Here is a 25,075-nt window from a genome sequence, read left to right as displayed (position 1 = left end):
TGATTTATTTTTGGAATACTTTTGACCGCAATTTAGGCAAAATGGTTTTTCAATTTTTGGATATTTCACATATTGTTGAAAGTACAAAATTTTAATTTTTTTCATTTTCAAGAATATTTTTTTAAAATTTGTTTTAATTGAACATGTTTTCAAAACTGTTGTGAACAAAAATATATAAATAAAAATATTGACATTGAAATTAATATTATAAGGAGAGGTCGTTTTTAAATTACATAGACATAATAAATATTTGGAATTAATATTAAAAATTAATATTAATTAAATAAATTTAAAATAATTTGTAAATAACGAATTATTATTTATTATTTATAAATTAGCAAATACATGCACTCTTATATTCAATAAGCATTTAACATTTAGAGGCAAGTTTAAACTAAGTGGTCCGATACTCACGTATCCATCAAAACAATTGGCGACAATATGGAATCTATCATTGCATTGTCCGGAAGTCTAATGTTTATTTAAAGATTGAAAGTCCTGTTTTCTTACAAGCTTTATTAATTTGATTAATATCCCAACAGTCACTAGACACTAGTCTATTAATTAAGAGTGGTTTTTATAAGAAAATAAGGATTGAAATGTTCAACCGCTTTTGAAGCTGTTTTTGTAAATGTAATTAAATTAATATATAAGATTTTACTAAGGTACAAGGTTGATAAAACAGAATAGTACAAACACATATAGGTAACAAAATCGAATATACTTAACGCACTAAAAATAAATATACCATCTTAACTATTTGAATATATCATTATGGGATATCTGAAGATTCTCAACTTGTAAATCTATATTGAAGATAGAATTACCTACCAAAATTAAAGCACAAAACAATAGAACTGTTCAAAGTTTTTAATTTTTTCTAAATTTTAGAAAATATTTATAGCCGTATCAGATACGTTTCTGACACATTAAATATATATATGATTTATATCATATAAAAAGAATTTTTTAAAAAGAATTTTATGTAAAATGTTATATAAAATTTTTTATTGTCTTTCAATTGGAATTAAGTGTCTGAACAAAATTGGCATATTACTTTAAAGTAATTAAATCAGTGGTCACCAATCGTAGATCCGCGAGATGGTTGAAAATAGACCATGAATCAAATTTAAATGGTTTGGATATATAGCTTGTAGATTGTCCGCTTAGATCTCACTTATTAGAAAATAAGTACAAAAAATTTCCTATTTTATAGCCCATTTTACATACCTATGCACTTACCTATGGAATTCATTATACATTATACCAGCAATGCATTAAGTATATTAAAATAATCATACAGTTTATTATTCTTCAAGTTTGTGTGGTCCCTACTAAAAACAAAAATTCCAAAGTGATCCTTGATTAAAAAACGGTTGGGAACCACTGATTTAAGTGAATATATTTTTTAGATATAGACAATTCTTTTAATTAAAATTTTTTTCATCGTACGATCATCATCATCTATTGTTCATCTTGTTCATCATCTATCTATTGGACCAACATTCTTTTTGCAATTATGCAGAATATGTCAGAAATTTTCTATATGAAGTGAGTATATTACAAATCATTTTTGAATCTTAAAAATCGATGTAATTTACTATTAATAAGCTAAATATTTAAAATGATTAAAAATAAAATGTAAATCAATTTTTTTGGTATGGAGTAAAATATATTAAATTAACACAATATAAAAATTTCAGAACTCACCTTTAATAAATTTCAAACGACATTGTACAAATTAGAAACGCGTATCTAAAAATAAAAATTTTTGATTATTGCATAAATTGTAATTAGATTTTTTTTTCTTAAACTGAATTTCAAAAATTATATTTATAATAATTAAAATTGATAAACCAGAAATATATTATCAATATATTGAGTTCAGGATTTATTAAATATAAATTTAAACATTTTATCGACTACTCATACTTATATATATAATATATAACTGGTGACGGCAACATCAGTTGAGATTGTCTCCGTATATTGGCCTTTGTATATAGTAAAATAATAGCAGCTAATAAAAAAATTATTTTAAAATTGAAAATTGTATATATTTGAAATAATTTTAAATTTCTTTGTTTCAACAAAATAAAACAAAAATAAATAAATAAAAATTAAATGAATCTGCTGCAAGTATTCAGGCAGACACAAAGACTATGAAGACTATGAAGACCTCTTGAACGGAAGAATTCTGCACAAATGTCAGCACTAAAAATTTATTATTTTTTCCATTTGGTGTAAATTGGTACATTCGACTCTATATATAGAAATATATTGTGCAAATCTATGAATAAGTTAACAAAGAAAATATTTCGTACATTGGAATTCAATTAATTTAAGAATCAGTAAAAAAAACAGGAAAATTACAAATTATTATTTTTGGAAAATTTCTTTTTAAGTTATTACACTTTCTTCTTTTAGGACCACCAGGCAATTATATGTTCCTGAGAGAAGTTGCCATTGCTGTTACTTATACAGTATAATTTCCGAGAACATTTAAAATTGACAAAATAAAAATTAATTATTTTTATAATGTACTTAACAAATAACATTAATAAAAAAAATTAACATTAATGTCGATTTTTTCATAAAATGTGGATTTATTCATTATTCAACTTCATTACTAGTACTATGTACGAGTATGTCTAGAACCTAATGTGCCATAAGTCAAATTTATCTAAAATTTTAAAACTTGAATTATAAAAACCATATTATATTTTATATCGGAAGTGTATATGATATAATGAACAAAATTTAGAAATATTCATATCCAAAGTACAAAGAAGTATATGATTACTTAGTATATTTTACCAGCAGCGAAAATCTGCTCCTGTGAAATATTACGCTCTACACTAAATGACACTACATTCTACATTGCTACGTTCTATCATTAAATTTTGTGGTGAAGGAACTACCTACAAACGCCAACTACCTACCTACATCTGAGCCATGGACAATAATATTATAGTACTTTAGTTAGTGAAGGATGATATTTTTAGCTACTCTCTGCAAATAGTTAAATAAACTTTTAAAACATTGGATTCTAATCCCCATCTAATCCCCAACGCACACTTAAGCAACAATCACTGGCTTAAGTATTCAATATAAACAACTTAAGTGAGTTAAGTCACTTAACTATAAGTGAGTGTCGTCAGCTACTGTAGCCAACGACAGTTGCTTAATTGTGCTTTGGACATGATGTTTGTGTGAAACACATCTTTGCTTTCTATTTCTCTTAAATATTCTCTACTTTTTGGAAAAAAAAACAATTATTTTCATCAATTAATGACTATGGACGATGGTTCGGTAATTTTTTAGTGCTGTAAATATTTTTAGATAAATATGATTATAGTGAGTTGAAGTCTGAAAGTGTAGTTTTCGATGCTTTCCACTTTAAATACAACAAATAAATAAAATTAATTAAAATTAAATTAACTGATAAACTTACAAATAAATTATAGTATCTATTCATTTTCAATAATAATAAGTTATTTTAAAATCAGTGCAATTTGTTTAGAAAATCATTTATTTAGTCAAAAAAAATTTTTACAATAATATTTTGTATTTATTTTTAAATCTAAAAATATGTATAACAATTATTTTTAAATTTCACATATTTTAAAAGATAATAAAAAAAATTTAATAAACATTTTAATTTTTAAATTCTAACATTTATTTTTAATTTATTTGTTTAAATAAATATGACTTATTATTATAAGGGTTCGAATAGAAAAAAAAGACAACAACAAAAATTTTAGTCAATCTTAGTTGTTATCTTTCGTTTCTATTCGAATCCTTCTAATTTTTAAATAGTTTATTTTCGTCATCAGAAGCATCACTTTTAACAAAAAAATTAAAATTAAAAAATTTTAGTTAATTTTAGTTGTTGTCTTTCATTTCTATTCGAACCCTTCCAACTTTCAAATAAATTCTTTTCGTCATAAGACGCGTCACTCTCGACAAAAAAATTAATATTAAAAAATTATTTATTATTATTTTTTTATCCTTTTACCTTTTAAAAATTATTTCATTCACAAAATTGTTTATTTTCCCAGCTTCTTCAACAAATTTGAAATTAACCTGAACTGATGCAAGTAGCCGCAAGCAACGAAACAATGGCAAGGAGTTATAATATAATAAAAAGGATATAACGAGAATAAAACTGAACAATTCAAAAAGAGGTAGAACAACAATTTTAACAAACGCGACTAGGAATTTTTTTTCTAACTACAACCCGAAAAAAACCGTAAACAAAAACATCCGCGCGCTAAAAAATAACAACCGACTCCTTTGAATTGCACTCAAAAACTGTGTCAAAGAGTCGCAAAGGAATTCCCAACAAACCCATATTTGTGCCGTTCAAATAGCAAAATAAAAAAAAATAATGCTAGAGCCAGAACAAGCAAGCAACAGAAGTAAAAACAACAAAAACAAAAACAACAACAAAAGTAGCTACAAAAACATCAATAACAATCAAAGACAAAATATAATTCAGGTTAGTTTTGATGCACATAGCAGTACGCATCGTTGAAGGGGAGACAAAAACAAAAACTCTGATTGAGATTCAAGGAACGTACAGCGGTTAGCGGCAGCGGGAGCGGGAGAGCACATACACAATTAATACGAACAAGTTCTTCTTTCACGAGAAATCGAAGAAGATAAATCAAAAGAAACCCTTATTTTACAATAACAGGGAATGGCAGGGAATAGCAGGGAATTGCAGGGAATAGCAGTGAGTAAGAACACGATGTTTCCTGCTGCTGCTGCTGTAATAGCAGAAAGGACTTCACAAACAACAGGAAAAAAATCAGAAAATCAAGTAAAACTAACCCTCGCGCTGTTGTGTTTGTTGGTGCGTCTTTAAGCTATGCTTAGCGTGCTCGTTATCCTTCGAAGTTATTTAGCTGTTCATGTATCGCGAAGATGTACGCGCAGGGTGGAAACTTTGGTGCTGGGGAATGCATAGCAACAGGACAAGGTTTCACATTCAACAAATTTACCAAACAATTTTACTAGTATTTCCACTTTTTTCAACTATCCCAATGCCAATTTTTCTAGCTATTACTTCAAGGATATTTTTTACTAGCTCAACAAGTACAGTAAAGCACAAAATTTTTACAATCTTTTTTATTTATTTCCAAGCTTTAACAATAATGAGAAACTCAATTGGGTCACCGTAAACCGTATGAAATATAATTACAAGGATATCGTGAATGTAAAAAAAATCTCAATTTACATTAGCGTACCCAAGAGAATTTAGCTAATAATTTAATGAGGAAAGTAATTTATTAATTTAATTTCAATTTGTTAAAAGGAAATTAAGTACACGATTTGCATACATCACATCCAACTCGTTTCCTTTTTCCAATCCACAAAATAAATAGCTCCTTTAATTTGATAATAACACCGTAAAATATTGACAATTAATAATTTGTAAACCCTTTTTGTTGACCTAATAACTGTACCAAACTGCAAAGGATCGACCCAAAATTGAAAATATGGTCGCAATTATATTTTAAAGGTCTGTAGAAGATAAGAATATTAACATAAATCTTACTTACCTCTATTAAGAAATAAATATTATAAATTATAGGCTATAATAATTTTATAAACAATTAAAAGGAGCCATTGAATGATGAAGTTAATAGCACTGAATTATTTTGACCGATGGTTTTATACTGAATCATCGTAGCGCACAATCGGAATAAAATATCGCTCGTTCACTAATTAAAATCTGGGATTATTTTGACCGAAACTTATTTACTGAGCCAACTTAATTATCATAGAATCGCAGTCCAGGATGAAATATCGCTTCATTCACTAATTATAAATCAAAATTCTGTGAACTAATAATAAGCAAATTGGATGAAAAAAGGTTTTTAATTATTAATGTAGAGATTGCACGAATTAAGACAAATTATTAATTTAAAAAAATGTCAACGCAAACTGTTCTCTTTTAAGAGTAAGAGTAAGTACAGTACAGTAGACAACAGAGCAATGAGACCAATTTTTCCTTAATAGTGGAAATATAAATTAAATTGCATTGCCAAGTAACATATTTAGGTTAGGTTGTACCGGCGATCCCAGGGGGATCCACTTAGGCCTATAGGCCCATTGTGATACCGTATTATTGAGAACCCATGGGCTAAAACCATCTAGAAAGTAACATATTTACGTTCTATGCGCCTGCCAAGCCGTGGCAAGACGCAGACATAACTATCTAGGCATACAATTTTAGAGCCTAAACAGCTAGTTAAAATACGCTCTACAGTTTTTACGAAATTCTTCAATAGTTTGGAATTGGACTAGTTAAGGGAAGGGCTGCAAAAAGAATTGTATCGCCAGAACAGAAGCTCTAAAGTCAAGTGTAAATCATTTACTTCTACTAATTTCCCAATAGAAGCTGGAGTTCCACAAGGAAATGTCCTTGGCTCTATCTCGTATGTACTTCACACATCTGCTAACCCAATAAATAATTTAGTTGTCACCACAACGTTTAGCGATGATACAGAAATTTTGTGCTTTAACAAGAACGTTGTATTAGCTTCAAACCAACGTCAATATCACTTATTTTGGGTGATATTGATATTGATATGGTTGTCAAAATGGTGAATAAAAATTAATGAACTAAAATGTAGGCACGTCATTTTTACCTTTAATCGGAGTATATCTCTAACAATTTTACTAAATAACATTCCTATACCACAAACATATAATATAACGTACTTAGGTATTCACATAGACAGGAGACTAACTTGGCACATTGAAGCCAAAAAACTGCAAATGAAGCTCCAAACATCTAACTTGCATTGACTCATTAATAACAGATTCTGCCTGTGCCTGTAATTAGTAATGCTTCTGCTTTAAATAATGAAATTATCCAAAGAGCTTAGTCAAAATTGTTGAGAACAATTAGTGAGGAATCTCGCACATCTAACCACTACTTCCCGTCTAAAAAGAGCTGATCATCCCGACATTAATAAAAATTCAATAGGTACAAGTAAAAACCCGACTGCTTTCTTAATGATCTAATGAAGTTTAATTGTTTTCTTAATAAACCACTTAATATTCATTCCAATGAAATTTAATCCATTGATCTAAGTGAGGCCCGTAATATAAGGTTTACGTATTATATTTTATATTATACAAGTGTATAGTTAAAATAAAACTAATAATATTGAGACTCATTCCCCGCAGTGTTAATTTTACCTTCGGGAATAGACATGAATCTCACGGCGCCTTGTCAGCTAAATAAGAATAATTGCAAACACAACTAAAATAGGCAGACTGCTCTCAAAGCTTGCATAGAAACATAGGACTGTGCTATGAACTTAAAGACAAAAAATTTTTAGCAATTTGTTTTAGACCTGTTTTTTAAATAATATATTTGGGATACTTTTTACAGAGAATGTATAGTATGTGCCACTAAAACTTCAAATCTTTATCTTACTTGGAGTTTATGGCACTGAGCCAAATATTATTGATGATTGTTAGGGGCAAGTTTAAACGCGATACTTTTTATAAACATCAATCAATAAAATTTTTTTTTGTCGCCTTTACAAACTCTATCAAGTACAACACAACTATGGTCTGACATAGTTGATGACATAGATATGACATAGATATGACCCTTTATGGTATGCATTTTTTGTGGGGTGATCGAAGTGAACTTTTAAACATCATCAAAGCATTGTACAACAAATTCAATTGTAGCTTTAGTTATGGTGGAAAGTTATCCGAATTCTTTGGAATCAGTACGGGCGTAATGCAAGGTTGGATACTGACCCCAATACCCTTAATATTGGCATTGGACAACATCATGTGTTCTGCACGAAGCGATAGCATCGGAATATTATAGATACCCTTGACATGTTAAGTATGCAGACGATGTCTGTATCTTAAACCATAAAAGTTCAGAGTGAGTTATAAAACAAACTTAGTTCCTGTGCATTCAATTCTGGCCTGTACATAAGTCATGAAAAAACAAAAGTAATATGCAGTAGCTACACTATCTCGTATTCTCCATCCATCAGAATTAGTAATGACGTAGTTGAGCACGTAAAATCATTTACATATTTGGGTAGGCTTTTCAGGTCGACTGAGTAAAGTCAAGACAGCTTTTGGGCAGTTAAACAATATGTGGACATTTAATCAAATAAGCACTCGTACTAACTCGAACATGAAATCAACTTTGTATTGCGGATGCGAACCGTAGAAAAACACCGCTAAGTATTTGCGCATCTAAGTATAAATAAAGTGGCCGGAGCGCATATCCAATACCGATCTATAGGAACGCATGAAACAATTGCAAGCTTCGACTAAAATCAAAAGAAGTAAATGGAAGTGGATTGGCTAGCTAAAAATGCTTAGGAAACCAGTATCCTATGTAATAAACCAAGCCGTACACTGAAATCCACAAAGTAGCCGCCGGCTTAAAGCTAATACATGGCGAAGAATCGTGGACCAGGAACTTGAAGACGCACAGTACAGTATGACAGTATGACAACTCATCGTTAGTATAAGAATAATCTAAGTTAAAGTTTAATTTTGTCGATTTTTCTCTACCATATATACCTATACTCATATAAACTATAGTATTATTGTAATTTAAATCTTGCTAGAGTAAGCAAGTTCGAGGTGTAACCTTTAAGTTTTTCTGAGAATTGTGTTTTTATAATAACAATCGTCTTAGAACTCACTCCCCAAAGAAGACAGTATGACAATTCATAGTTAGTATAAGAAGAATCTATATTTAAGTTTAAGTTTGTCGAGTTTTTCTCTATATATACTCGTATAAACTATATTATTGTAATTTTAGTGGAAGTGCAGTACTACACATTTGTTAATAAATTGTTATCGATATGATCCCATTCCCTTAAGCTGCTTGTTAAAACATATTTTATGAGGCATAAAACGAAAATTGATACATAAATAAATACAAAATACAAAATACAAATTTTATTAAGTGAACAAAATGTCTAAATTATGTTAGTAGTAAATAGAGTCCATTTACTTAGTTTCTCCCTATTGTTCCTCATATAAATAAAATGCTTTTATAATAAAAACTTTTATGTCTTGCAATAAAAAAAGCGAATCTCTATGAAAAAATTGAAAAAGTAGGTCTGCAGTACATTACCTATTTCTTAGATTATCACCTCTCTTTTAATATTTTACTATCTTTTATATTTTTTACTTAATTCCTTTCAGATGAGAACAATTCGATGAAAACATGAACTTAACTGAAATGTGCCATTGTAAAGCACAAAAAAAATTAACCCTCCGTGGATTTTTGTAAGTTTTATGTTCACAAAGTGTAAAGAAAGATACAGCAAATGGAAGTCGCAAAGAGCATACATGTCACAGATAAAAAAGCATATTTGCTCCTGGACTGAATGTGTTGAATGTTGTAAATTTCTTTATAATTTTTATGATTCGATTTTTATGTTCCACAGCGAATTTACTTTACTTTTGTTGTAAGTTCAATAAAAGAAGATTTATGGCAACTCCGCGCTCGGTTTTACAGTTTTCAGCGTTCTAATAAAAATTTGTTACTCAAAGAAATTCCATTTACGGAGAAATCAGTACCAAGATTAACGATGGCAGAACTATTACCGCAGTATCTTATATTTTAATTCCTTTATGCAAAATCAAATACCTTCACACACTGTGAGTCTTTACAATGCGTTCTTACCCTGCCGAAATGAATGTTCTTCCTACGGCGAAGCAATTCATATCAATTGAAATGTAAATAAAATTATTCAAATTGAAAAAATTAATTTCTTTCCGGTGCGAGGGTCCGAATGTGTGTTAGAAATTCACATAGCAATACCTAGAAAACTTTTAATAAACTCGAATTTTTGAAATTCCTGCAGATTGAGATTAAATAAAATTCCGTACTTTTTGGTCTGAATAATATCTGAAAGCGATACCACGACGACACAATTGAAATTAAGTCAACGAGTATCTGGTGCCTCCGAATATTCGGATTAATCATTTTAACAACTTCGTGAACATTCACAAGTTGTAAATCATTTGGATTTCTATACAACAGATGCAGAAATTCTAATGAATAATTAAAAATTAAGTAGAGTGTAAAGCTAAAAGGAAAGGCGAACGGAAAATAGGGAAATGCTCACTTGGGGGCTTAAAAATGGAAGAATTTGATTAAAAAGTCATCAAGTAAATAAGTTTTATGTAAATTACACAATAATAGCCCATCCTTTAGAAAGATAAAAGCTTCCATTAGAAACGATTTTAACCATACTTGAAATTTCCTTAGTTGCTAAAAAATTATTCACTTCATTGATTTATTTGAATATTTTAAATAATTCACAATTACTGAAGCACAAGTAATTACCGCATACTTCATTCTTTAACACTTAAAGGCTCAATAATTAGTCAAACGTAATAAATTCCTAACGTAAAAGTACTTAACTAATTATCTACGGGAGCAAAAACAGACTTCGACTTCGATGCTTTAAAGCATTAAAAGTCAGTTGGTCTTTGGTGTAAGTACATATTTTATCACAAAAACTGTCTGGTAAATTAATTACAAATAGAAGTCACAAACAGTTTATCATTTATTTTTTAAAGTAATAGTCTTTCGGTCCACACGTTTATTCCAATCGTTTTCCAACCCTTTCCAACCCACAGCTTTTAGCTGGGAGTTGTATTGAATGAAATTTGCAAACTTGGCAAAAAAAGAAAAGGACATTGCACGTGTTAGAAAGATGACCTGCACTGATGCATAACATAAACTCCTGGATGAATATATTTCACTCAACGATAACTGTAAACTTCGAAAATTAAGACAAATCCCAATTCCAATTGCTTAAGAAAGTAGAATTTAGAGTCAATGGTGTTTGAGGTCGGGGCTCAATGGTGTTTGAGGTCGAGATGGTAAATAGCCTCACAATAACATAAAAAAGTTAAAAATCACCTCGAAAATATTGTGTATTTTTTTCAATTAAATATTTTTATATAAACTTTGTATTTTAAAAGCTTCCCTTAAAAGAATCTCTGTATATGCCCCACTTTTCTTTTAATAACAACAATAACGTAATCAAAATAAATCCAACTTTAGAATATGCTTCGAAATATAATAAAATTCCTTAAAAAACTTATTAATTGCACAAGTTTAAATATATTTTATATCAGAAGATGAAGAAATATATTTTATATTATTTTTTGTCAACTGCGACGCGTATTATAACGAAAAGAAATTATTTATAAATTAGAAGGGTTCGTACAGTAATGATGAAATAATAACAAAAATTTTAATTAATTTTATTGAAATTTGGCTGACCATAAAACGCTGTTTCGAGTATTGCCAAGTACTCATTATCAGTGATCTTAGTGAAATTTCAGCCAAATTTCAATAAAATTAAGTAAAATTTTTGTTATTATTTCTTCATTACTGTACGAACCATTTTAACTTATAAATAATTTCTTTTCGTCATAATACGCGTCATAGTCGACAATTTTTTTATATTATTTTAAAGTATTTTATATATGCATAATAAACAAAATAATATTATATATTTACTACATTTGCTAGGGACTTACTTTTTTGAGGATCTTGGCCGGTCTTCTGGTCCTCCGTATAGAAACAATGAATCTATTCGAACGCACTATGTAAAATATATGGTCAATATAATTCATCTACAGACCTCACAATAATTTTAATCAAAAATTCGGTTCAACTTGTAGGTTTTCTAATACTAAGAGCTACTAAAACTAAGGTTTCTAATGCAACCCGTTAAAAACATAAATGTACTGTTAGAAATATCAATGCTGTCAATCAAACTGTGAATGATAACTGAGATTTATCCCAAAAGCTTGGATATTCATATGGCACCACCCGTAATATTTTTCTACAGATTTGTTTTTCAAAGCATATATAAATTTGTAGATCACATATTGCTTATTGCTTACGAAGGCATGTAACGACCTTCGTAAGCAAGTAAAATGATAGCACTGAAGAAGTGATCACCACACGTTATCTTGAAACACATTTGTATTCACAAAAATTAATATATTTGCTATGGTTTATGCTCTGGAGATATAATTGGATCATAAATCTCTAAAAATGAAAACGGAATTGCTATTACAGTCCACGAAGAATACTACAAAAACAAAACTACTGATTATTTGTGATATGAATCATATGATTTGGGCTTTAAGAATTTAAGGATCATTTCAACCAGAAAGTGGAACATTTAATCCATTTGATAATAAATGGATTAAATCATCAATTTATTTGGAGAAAAGTTAATGACCGTATAATTTCCTGATATGCTGATGTGAAATGACCACTATAACTATACGATATAACTCTATTGAATTTTATTTTTTGGTGTATATTAAGTTATCAGTTTACTCTAATATACTACAAACACTCGTTCAATGATCGTTCAGTTAATAAATAATCGGTTTGTTATCTTAAAATATATCACCAACTTCGTTTAACCCACATACAAATGCAAATTTGGCTTTATGATTTAAATTATATTGGTAACTATAATAGATTACTAGATAATTCTACGCATATAGTATTAGAAATAGTATTACCACAAAGATAATATTTTTTTGTTGTAATGAATTGTAGAATTGTATTACCCGTCTAAATGTGTTTATGAAAATTACAATTTATCTGATTTAATTTTTGTCTTTTAAGAAAGATTTCTTGAATTCTTCAGTCGGAATATATAACTTTCGACGAAAATTACCCCAATTTTTTACTTTGCTTTCATTTTCACTACTTAAAATAATAACCGTTAAAATAATGATTGATAAATTTCATATATCATTGAAATATTTAATAGTTCCCAATAATTCAGAATAGTTGAGACTTTCTGATGTACTAAGATTTAATCCCTCACCCATGACTTATTGGCACTTATGTTATTATTCTTGTCCTTTAGTGCCCAGTCGTCAGTAATTAAAATATTGGCAAATAAAAGACGAATAGCGGAAATGAGTGGTGATTAAATGGTTGACCGTATTATTTGGTGAATCAGTCTATATATCAATAGTAAACCACAAGAAAGATATTTATTTTCTATTTTATTTACTTTCACCATTTTCAGAGTTAATAATATATTGACAAAATTAGCAGTTTTGTAAATATAGTAGAAATACATATTTAACAGAATAGTCCCATGTGAATACACAGACAATCGTCAGAAATGAACAAACAAATATATTGAAAAAAGGATAGTATTTAATTCCTTACCATCGGTATGTTTCCATTTGAAAAATTAGATGCACTTAAGTTTTGAGGAGAAGTATTTATACCAACCTTTAAGAAATGTTTCTGATAATGAAGAATTTGATTAGATAACTTAATTTTGACTTATTTCATTCAATTTCTTAGATTGATTACAATAAAATAAAAAAAGTTTATTACAAATATTCGCCATCCTTCAAATAATTGCTGTTCAAATACTGGCACTAATTTGATTAATTTCTTTAACGAACTCATTTGGGCAGAAAAAAGGACTCTCGAGTTCTGACAATCACGCGTCATTTTGAAAAACTTCCGAACTGAATATGCAATTTGTTTTGGGAAATCTCTGTTTTAATTCACATTGTCAACTCTATTGACTGGTTTTCGCCACAAAAAGGAGGAAAAATTTGAACAGCAATATGGGAGGGTTTCAGAGGAAAAGTTTTTACTTTGTGTGTTTTTCAGGTAGTTTAGGTTATTAATTTTTGTCTTAAATAATTACGTTGTTAATTACCAGACGGAAGCCTAATTTTCTCTTAGCACCATATCAAAGGTTGACCCAATTTTGTAAAGTTCTTTTAAAAATTTGAAAATTCGTAAATTTGTTAACAAAATTTCAGTTGTTGTGGACTTTTGAAGGTGTCACAAAAATGGCAATGACATTTTTTACTTCTTTAACTTTTAGAGGGTCACAAATATTTCCACCCCAGGCTGTTTAGACGTACTTGAAAGGGAGTTAAAAAAAATAACACCGATTGCTTTTCTTTTCATCACGACCACTTTTTAGTGTCACGAAAAAATTTATCACCTCCGGCCTCCCACATGTATATCCACAACTGCGTCAGTTTCAGGCAAAACAGTAGGCCAAAAACATGTTCTTGGAAAGCAGAGATAAAAGGTGAAAGTTCAATCAAATAAAGTAATTAAAACACCAAAAAACGCGGAAACCTTGCAGGAAGCCAATGGAATGGACTCATAAATTAATTGTGTTGTTAACAATAAAGATATAAGACAATTATATAGATTAACGGTGTATAGCTGCAGAAAGTAAATTTATCTTAACGTGATAAGTGACTGTTTAACAGTAGTCATTAAAAATTCATGCTGTCTTAGGGGGACAATTCTGTTGCCAGTCTTAATACATAAGTACGGATGTTATTGCTTAAATAGTAAATGAATGAAAATAGACGATGATTTCTTACAATAACCATTTTAGATTACACTCAAGCTGATAACCATGTATCATACGATTGTAATCGTATTTTTCCGCATTACTTTTAATATTCTGATTCCTCAACCGGTCCTACGTTGCATGGGAATGTGTTTAGAATAGTACCACACACTACTTAGAATAACACTCAGTATTTTAGAATTTGATGATAAAGGAACGATAAATTTAATATTATGAACCTCACTCCCTCCGTGGTAACGAATCATCTCAGATTAAACCATTGGTAGTTAACTTTATTCGTGTATTTCAGTTAAGCTATGGTTTGGAAGTGAATTTTTGAAAACCAGAATTAGATTCGCTCCATATGGTTGCATTCAAGTACCTACCTCATTAAAGCCCCTATATAAAGTCAATTGATTCCTAGCAGCAAGTTTTTGTATAATATAAACTATATTCCAAATTAGTAGACAAACTACTAATTTGTCGAGATCGAGCTTAAAACTTGAATGTGTGCATGACTATCTGACATAAGGATTATTCTTTTGAGTCTTAAATTTTATAATAGTAGATGTCTTTTGCAGATTTTAATAACATAGATTTTAATTTTTAATTCTGAGACCACAGTGTAGGAACCACTGACTTATATTTGGTTTTTTAGGTTGTAGAGTTGGAAGATCAAACACTGTTTAAATGTAGAGCCATCTGTAGTAGTAGTAGTAGTAAATTTAAATTTTTTAAATTTATTTATTATTTCATTTTAAATTTGTTATATTACAAAAAAATTTATAAACTGATATAATTATGAATATAGACCTTACCTATGGCGATTTTGCAGAGCTATCTATATATCTGTATACTAGACAATGGTAGTGATAGTGGTATTCATTGTTTTCACACCTTAGACTATCTGGTATAACAGTGATGTATTTCTTGTTGCAGGGACAGGAAGCATATAGTATAATTAAGAAATGTCTTAAAATTATTTTAGTGATAAAAATATATCACAAAAATAATGTCACGCAATTTTGCGAGTCTCAAAAATTATTCAACATTATTCAATCGCCTGGAGTTTTTGAGTCGTTTTATATCACTAATCTAAAACGGGAGGACACAGTAATTAATCCAGAAATCACTCCAGAACGGGAATCAAGCAGTAAATTTTTAGGATTGAAAACTATATGATATCAAGCGACCAAGGAACAATGGTTTAAAAAAATCGATGGTTGCATAAGGTGTGTGGACTGTAACATGATCCAAAGGATATCTAATTGCATAGAACGACATAAACCTGATATTTGTAACGACTGTTCGACACGGCCGCGATATTTTCATCACATTGTGTACGAGACATAACGCGATAAGACTTTTTACTTACGCCTGGGATTACCGTCAGTACAAAAAGACGAAAATCTTTTGTGTAAATGCTTTATTGTGTACTTTAAAGACGTATTTTTCAACTTCACTTTTTTTTTCTCCATGCATGTTGAGTTTTCACTACTCAAAAGTACAGCTGAACAATTTCAGCACTTGTGACTGGTGAATACTGCCTCAATAGAAAAAATTTTCTAAAACTGACATTTTAAACACTTGTTATCATTAGTCATTCTGGCCTTTCTTGTCAAAAATACAATGATGATGAGTGCCAGATGAATCCACCAAATATAGCCAACCGCTAACCCTGTATATATATATATATATATAGATGCAGATTTTGCATTATAAATAACAAATTTCACAGTGACTAAGTAATGTAAGAGTCAAGTTTCAGTTCTATCAACTTTAACCTATGGATTTAAGTGTAAGTTGAACTCATATTTTTCCACTCATAAAACAAAGTTTCTTTTTTCATATTAATTGGCAAAGATTAATGACGTCAATTCTATGATCAAATGCCAAAAATCTATTTTTTCATCATTTCTCCCATAAAAAATCCTGTTACAATGATGAACTACAAATAAATTGGCTTCAATTTATTTTTTAAATTCTGTAACAACCCCTATGTGTCACAAATTTTTATTCTTTTATTTCAATTATTTAAAGTTCTTATAAAATTTGAAGAATTTTCATATATAATTATGAATCCTTGTTTAAAAATACTTGCACGTGTTTAAATTATCATAACGAGTATAATTAACGAATACGAGTTTTTCTAGCCTTGCAGAACTTGTAAACATCTTGAAAAAAGAGTGTAAATAACCCTTGAATACTATAGTTTCACAAATGAATTAAAAATATTTGAATACAGAACCTGGAAGCCTTTCTCTAATTTTCTGTTTGATATGCTCACATAATCTTTTAGTATAGTTATTCATAAGTGATTAAATAGAGCATAAATTTGTTTCTTGAAAGCACTTTTTTATGCTTAAAATAATATATAATAATAATTAAAATTAATATTCAACATGTGTTGCGCAGATATACTTTGATATATTGGATAATTTAAATGCTTTTGCAATATTCCCTTCAAAACTTATTTAAATAATTTTGCAATTGGCAAAATAATTTTTTTCAATAAAGTTTTGACTTTATCTACCTATTTATCTATTTATTTCTATCAACTTAAACTTAGTATATTGCTTTTATCAGTTATAATTCAGCAGGCATCAGAATTACAATGAATCAGTTCTCGAATCTGCTAATTCATTTAATTACTAATTAAATATATCAAATGATTATTCCATAAGTTATTATTATAATTATACCACATTTATTTTTAAAATAGTTATTTTTGTTATGTTGAATATAGAGTTCATTCTTTAGTAAAAGCCTATAGCATACTGTCTGAAAAGCTATAAGAACTCTTTGTGTAACCTCTAAGATATTACCACTATTTTATTACTATTAGTTGGTAGCACTACTTTGTTACCATGAGTTTAAATATAATCTGTTACTCACTTTATTTATATCAACTGTTATTGCATTTATACTTTTGGATGTTCAGTGACTGCACAACGCAACTTTGCTTTACAATAGTTTTTAGCAAACGGCTTAATAAGAACATGGAATTCAAATAACATGAAATATGTGACATCCATGTACATTACTGTTTTCAAAGCCAACATTTTGAGTTGAATGCCGCCGTAGATTGAAAAGTTTTTTAATGAATTGAAAGCAAGTCCCACATCAGCTTACAAAGTATTAATGGGGAATTATGTCAATCGCAAGCATAGTTGTCTGCACTAGATGGTGTCTGTTTTAAATTTGAATAAACTATGATTTATTGATGATTTCTTTGTGTTCTATATTTGATGCAAACTGTAGATTCTGTGAAGAGAATAAGGAGTCAGCCACACATGCACTGAATATATCCAGCCCTGCGCTAATACACATAAAGACTAGACTCTATGCATACTCTTACGGAGGAGGCAATAAAACTCTGTAAAGTAGATTAGAGTCCTACTGTAAATCCAGAAGTTCCACATCCCATAACAATAATAATAATAATAATATTTGATGATTGCGTATGCTTTTCAGACGGAGGTGTACTCGCATATATTAAATACTAGTAGCACCTTACCACCTAGTGATTAAACTAGATGACTTGGCAGATTTTTTATAATTTATAAAAGTAAACATAGGTAGTAGTAATTATCTCTATGTAATGCTAAATCATTTTACGAGCATAATATTTAAATAGGATACTATTTAAATTACACTTAATAATAGATCCTGGTTTAATAACAATATTGTTAAATTGTTTCAAATCACACCGGGGCAAATATATGTAAATTCCTATATTTTCAAAAAGTTTCACATTTCAGAAGCACAACCTTAATTAATTCTTTCTTTCCAAGTGTAGGGCAAGGAAATCAATATTTATGTGAAAACAAAGGATATGTAAAGTTATTTCAGCTTTGTACGATTAAAACTACCAAAAATATGGTAATGTCTAGGTACGCGTATGTAATTTTAACCCTCCAAAGCATAAAGTTCAAAACTGCAGTGAAAAAATGTATTAAAATTATAGCACAATGTCACTTGGTCCTTGGAATCCTTACAACCACTACTATCTTTTTCTCCTCTCCATCTTTTCCACTATTTAAAATAAAATAAAAACAAAATAAAATAAAAATAAAATAAAAAAAAAATAAAACTTCGAAGGGTGCGAGCATGCATAACTTAGCCTTGAGTCATAAAACAAGGACTTTGGGTGCTCTTAAGTTTCAAGAAAATTTCTTTGCCAATTCCAATATTAGGGTGGTGGACAAAGCAAACGACGTGCGAGGGGAAATATATAAAACTTTACTAAATATTTTTAAAAATGATTTTTTAATTTTTAATTCCTGCTGGTTTAATGTAACTTTCTATTGTTCAACTCTCTTTCAGCCTGAAATCCAAGTAAAGGAATGGATGCTTTAAGATGTGTTCAACACGTGCTTCACGATGTGAAATTCCGATTCTATATGAAGCCACAGCAACAGCGTGAAACCAGTTGAATTTTACACCGAGGGGAGAAGAGTGAAGGACGCTACGTTAAGAGAAGGTAGTTTTATTTTATAATAAAAACCAAAATAAAATACTATATGATTAATAAATAAACAATTTTTCTTTGATGAGGAACAAAGATCTTTAATCTTAACGTTTAACCTAAGATTTGTGCCAACATTCAATTGAGTTAAAAAAAACGCCTTTAGAGTCTACCAATTAACGAAATTGACTTTAATTCCGGAAGTAAACAGTTGCAAAACGTTTCAAACAATTGCAAAAGTAAGTCTTTTAACGATTTATCAAATAAATAAATAAATTTGAAAGACTTTATGTTATATTCAATATAAGCAATATGTCAATGAATCCTGGTTCATAAATTAGTATAAATTTCACCAGAAGGTGCTTTCAGTGAGATATCAAATTATTTTTTAACAAGTAAACAAATTTTGTACATATTACAGAATAGACAAAAAATCGAACCTCGTCTAGTACTAAGGCATTTACTTATAAAAGGTTCGAAATACATCTATAGCCTCATATGCGACGTTTGGTGCATAAATTTAAACCTGATCATAAATCCACTAATCATTAATCTTGTTTGAGGGTGCAATAGAGGTTGACATTCCTGTAATCAACAATAAATTCAAATACTTTTTGAATGATTGACGATAGTTGTTGAGGTTACAGTGGCATATTTAAACAATATTGATTTGAAATTTACACAAAGGATTATGAAGACCCATAAAGCAAATTTGACATACCTAATCCTTTATAACTATTTCCTACTTCAAAACTTCTAACTTTCCTGATAGTTGGAAAGAATGATATTTAACAACAGGGAACATCAATGTGTATAGGTGTATATATTATCTAGCTACCTACCTATATAAATATGCACTGATTATATTATAAGATATATGATACATTTATTTATTTGTACTTAATTCACTCGTAGAGTATCTAAAAAATCTTAATAAAATTACTTACTTCTTTATTTGTTTTTAGGTGATATTATTGGGTAGTAGAGTTACTTATTTACTGATGTCCTTCCCTCCTAGTGAAGCATACGAGAGTAAGTGAATGTATAATATTAGGTTTCAAAAAAAAAATGGAAAAACGATTTTCTAAGATTTTTCAGAAAAACAAACTAATAATAATTTGAAGAATGATGAATTAACGTTTTATTTTATTTAAAATTATTATTATTGATGAATTATGTTCAACTTGACAAAGAGGATGTCAGTATTGTTATTGACAATCTATTATCTACAATAAAAAAAGCTAACTAGGAAAACTGCAGTGATGAGAAATTTAAGAGAAAATAAAATTGATTGATTTATAAACAAAATATTAAACGTTTAGATTTTGTAAAGCTTCGTACACCAACAAGCAGATAATAAATGGAACAACTTCAATTATTATATAATTCAATTATATATGATTCTAGTAAATATGTTTAATAATTTAAATACAATATTTTAGTGACCTTGGTCTACAGTATCTACACCTATCCTATCTACAGAATCTACAACTATCCTCTCGTCAATACCACTTTCTACCTCTACACCACGCCCATGCTTTCTAGCTTAAATAAACCTGGACTTCTTATTACTACAACAATCCAATACCACCTCCTACCTCTGTACCACGCCCATGCTTTCTGGTTTAAATAACCATGGACTTCTAATTACTAAGCCTTTTTATCTCATGTTTCTCTTTGAATGACGGAAATGAAGTTTTCTAAACTGCCCTCCAAATGAGTACTGAAAATCTTCTTAATTCATTTCTTATTGATAGTTTCAGTGGATTAAAGACTCACACTCTCGAAATAATATTTATTACGATTGGACACATAACCTATTGAAGTAATTTGATGTCTAAACTAGTATTTTTCTGGTGTCATATTGATTGAAATATACATAGATGATCATTGCATTTGGTCACTAATATTATTATGCTCAATTAAAAAACAATCAATATATTTAGTTGATAATATATTAAATAATTATAATTTACAACAAAAATAAACGTTGGACATATAAGTGAATATAAGTAAACTTAGCATAACCAAACTATTCGTTATTACCAATCCCATCTGGTTGTACTTATCAGCAATCCCATTTATATGATTTACTGGTTTCATTAAATATGTGCAACCCCTCCATCTCTACCCTTCGCTTCTGTTATTTTTTTTTCTTGTTTTTTCTTGTTTGAGTGATTAAGGAACCGTGCCAAATCAAGCTTGAATGAGAAAGAGCTTGTTTAAGAAGGCAAGCAATATTATGTTTTCCATCGAGGGTAGACTTCTCGTAATCTAGTTCATTTGGTACAAAGGAATTTTTATAAACCGGAGACAGAATTCCTACAAACTTTTCTGCATCAACCTATTTTTAATTATTTTATGTAGTGATTTTGCAAACACCACATGAGCACTTCTTTAATTAACTATAGGGAAACAAGGCATTTGGTGATTTGTTGCTTATCCTAAAACTTTATATAATTAATTGACCAAAAAAATATTTTTGACCAACTAGATATATGTTATTTTTAGATTAACAAAGTTTAATCATTTTAACAATAATAAAAAGATGGGTATCTCTTCAGTACTTTAAGAATTAAATTTGTGTATATTGAATTATTAATACGTTATATATATTAATATTATATAATTTAATATTAATAAAATAAAATGTTTTTATAATTTTTTATTAATTCTATTAGCAATATTTTGTATACAATAATATATTATAATTTAATATTAATAAAATAAAATATTTTTATAATTTTTTATTAATCATATTATTAATATGTTATATATAATAATGTATTATAATTTAATATTAATAAAATAAAATGTTTTTTTAATTTATTATTAATCATATTATTAATATGTTATATATATATTAATATTTTATAATTTAATATTAATAAAATAAAATTGTTTTCTTAATTTATTATTAATTATATTATTAATATGTTATATATATTAATATTTTATATATAATAATATTTTATAATTTAATATTAATAAAATAAAATTGTTTTTTTTATTTAACTGATTTATCTCATTAATTCTAACTATGATGTGTAATATTACAAAATCAATAATAATTCCTCAAGAAGAAATAAGGAAATTATTAAAGAAATAATAGTTTTTTTTGTCATAGAAACCTTGACAAGAATTAAATCTAATCTACTCCTAAAAATAAACTCAGTCTTAAAATGGAAGTCTGATAAAAGAAAGTAAGAGAGACATAATTGCTAATTTTTAAAAGTGCTTTACAAATTCATAAATATGCATTATTGCAGCAATTAATTTTTTATCACTTATATTACTGAAAAGGAATATTAAAACTTGTGAAAATTAATGTAATTAATTTATGATTAATATAAAATTAATATAAAATTTAATTTTATGAAATGGTGTGTTTTTCTCAGTAATAAACTTAGCTGAATAACCTAAACATGACCTAATTATATAAAATAGATTGAGTGTGGGTACAATAAACAAAAAATCTTTTCATGCAAATGAAGAAGGGCTGATATACTTTGAACCATTGTTGAAGCATTGATACCGCAGACATACCGACCCCAATCAAATGACATTTGATTGTATTTAAATGGAAAGCCTATCACACTTGGTAGCTTGTGTTTTCTGCTTATGAAACAGTAAACAAAAATTGAAACCATAAGATTCAAAAACTCGCAAGCTTTAAGACGGACAACAGCAACAATTATTCCCATATAAGAAAAAAAATTTTTTTTTTCATTTTAAATTATACTTTTCTAATTAGTTTAAAATCTTATAGTAGAATCAGCATTCTGAAAAAGTAAAAGCTTTAAAACAGTAATTAATTACTAGACCCGAATAACAGACATTTTTGCTTGAATCTGAAGATCATGGAACCATAAAGTACTAGTTAGATCATAGCATTACGGCGATGATGTAATTTTTTTTATGTATAACTGTTCAATATATACGTATTACATCTGTAACTATCGAGCACCAATGAATAACCATTGCACATCAGTTAAATAGTATGTCTAAGTAGCTTATCTTGAACTCTCTGTATTTTACCGATGTTAAAAGAGTATGGTAAAATCAATCATTTCTGCCATAAAACTAGAAAGGTTTTACGTATAACAGAATTAATAATCAATACCTTTTTTCCAAACTTAGCTTGGTATTCTTGAAAATAAACTAGAAAAATTGCAGTAATATTAATTTGGTTCGTGTTTTTTTTTATTTTTATTTTCGATAAGTTAAGTGCAAGTCAGTGTTATGTCAAAGTGAATGCCAAGATATTTTATATCTTTAGCACATGGCCAAGACAATGTAGCCACTGAATTCGCTGAATGATCTCAATATCGTGCTAAATTTCTTACTGCTTCTCTAACTCATAGAAGACCAAAAATCTAACAAAGAACTTTGTCTCAAACACTTCTTACATAGTAATGCTTTATCATTCTGTGATAGCGTTCAATATTTGTGCTCTATACAGAAGCACATGTGGTATTACCAACCTATAAAACTCAAATTTTGTCGATCGAGATCTATATCCCAATTACCCATTTAGTTTGTGTTATTCTTCTATTTAGTATATTTGGTGCAAACCAGTCTTCTATCCAAGTGAATGCCAAGCTTTTCTACACCATTTTACTGGGAATATTCTTAAGCTATGATCAAGCCAATGAAGTCTTTGACTATTAATTTGCTAAACAATCTGAATATCGTGTTAAAGCTCCTACCGCTTGTGATTTATTCGGATGCAGTAGTCTTCGCTAACTCGTAGACGACTGAAGATAGCAATTTTGGAAAATGACATTTAATTTTACACACTTTACTTTTTCAAAATGAATATTTATTTGTTTTTATCTTAAGCAATGAATGAATAAATGTTTGCCGTGCTGTGCCATAGACAATTTATTCAAACACAAAATTGTTGACGAAAAGATTCAAGTGGAGTAAAAACGTAAGTTGAAAGCACGCTTTCATGGTCATCAAGAACAATTAAAAAATTATAAAATAAATTTCCACTAAAAAACCTGACTCAGGTAATATAAATTTTTTTTTTGAAATGATAACGTAATTAGCAAATGCAACAAATTAAGAATAAATTTTTAAAAAAGGAAAAGAAAAATAAAAAATTTATTCAAGTTCATAGATAGACGATAAATTAGTCTAAACCGCCAACGATTAATCAGATTGAATCTAACAACCCTGATTTAAAAATGTTTAGCTTGTAATTTTATGCATAGTAATTATCTTGAAAAACCGCTTGTATATATCCTTTTAGATTGCTTTCGCCAAATGTGATAAACGGCTTAGTAAGGGTCACTAAATCAGAACGTGAATTCCTATAAATTCTAGCAATAGTACAACTAAATTCCAATAAAAAGCTCCTTGTTTAGTATTGTTTTATATGATTATTTTAAATAAATTACTTTATGCTCCCAAAATTGTTTATGTAGCGACATCTATGTGTGAATAACAGTAGGCAAATGGTATACACTTAACATGTCATCAAAATAAGTTATTATTCAGAGTTTCTTAAGAATATTAATTTTTTTTATTTGCAATTTATTTACTGAGTCGCCTTTTACAATAAGAGCAGCAGAGAATTATGCATTGCTTATATATTATTCCAAATGTTATAATGTAATAAATATTATTATTGATGGTCCCAGCTTCTATAGTTTAAAATTGTTGTAGTAAAAATTATTCATTTTATTTAAATTAGCATCATAACCAAATAGCAATAAAATGAAAGAAACTTTAACAAATCCCAAAAAATCACTAAGTTCTCCAAAAGAACTCCACAGACAATCGAAATTCTTACTACTTCGTGCTATTAGTACTTGCTATAAATCTAGTCATTTTACGTGCTCTTTGTAAAAAAGATATTTCTCTAAGTATGGTTCCAATTTAAAGCTCCTTACAGATGAGCAGAATAGAAATTGTACTTCAAAAATCAACTCATTTCCACATTGCTATATGTGATCGTGGAAATGTACTTCTTTGGCCACTCTACTTCAGTATCAATCCAGTAGAAAAGAATGACACAATATTATAGCAAAATAACTGATTATAACTAAGAAGACTTCCAGAAATCTATAATTTTGAATGTCAACACCAATATTTTTGATAGAAACATATCCGTTGCATGGGAAAGAATGAAAATCAATGGAAATGACAAAATCTTGAAGTTACTTAAGTAACTTACTAAGTAATTGGTGAAAAT

At 28.6% G+C, this 25,075-nt stretch overlaps 1 protein-coding gene across 1 annotated transcript in view; it reads right to left on the bottom strand.

The window, feature by feature from the left end:
• Nucleotides 1-25,075, bottom strand: part of LOC119678466 (protein CREBRF homolog) — a 68,030-nt gene that overhangs the window by 41,625 nt on the left and 1,330 nt on the right. The window contains exon 2 of the mRNA XM_038090304.1: nucleotides 1,711-1,755. The gene's annotated coding sequence lies outside the window, so the exon portion shown is untranslated. The remainder of the gene's footprint in view (nucleotides 1-1,710; nucleotides 1,756-25,075) is intronic.

Source organism: Teleopsis dalmanni, chromosome 2, assembly GCF_002237135.1.
Source record: "Teleopsis dalmanni isolate 2A chromosome 2, ASM223713v2, whole genome shotgun sequence".
Classification (NCBI taxonomy): domain Eukaryota; kingdom Metazoa; phylum Arthropoda; class Insecta; order Diptera; family Diopsidae; genus Teleopsis; species Teleopsis dalmanni.
Note: the sequence above shows the minus strand (reverse complement) of the source record. Positions and strands in the feature narration are given on the sequence as shown.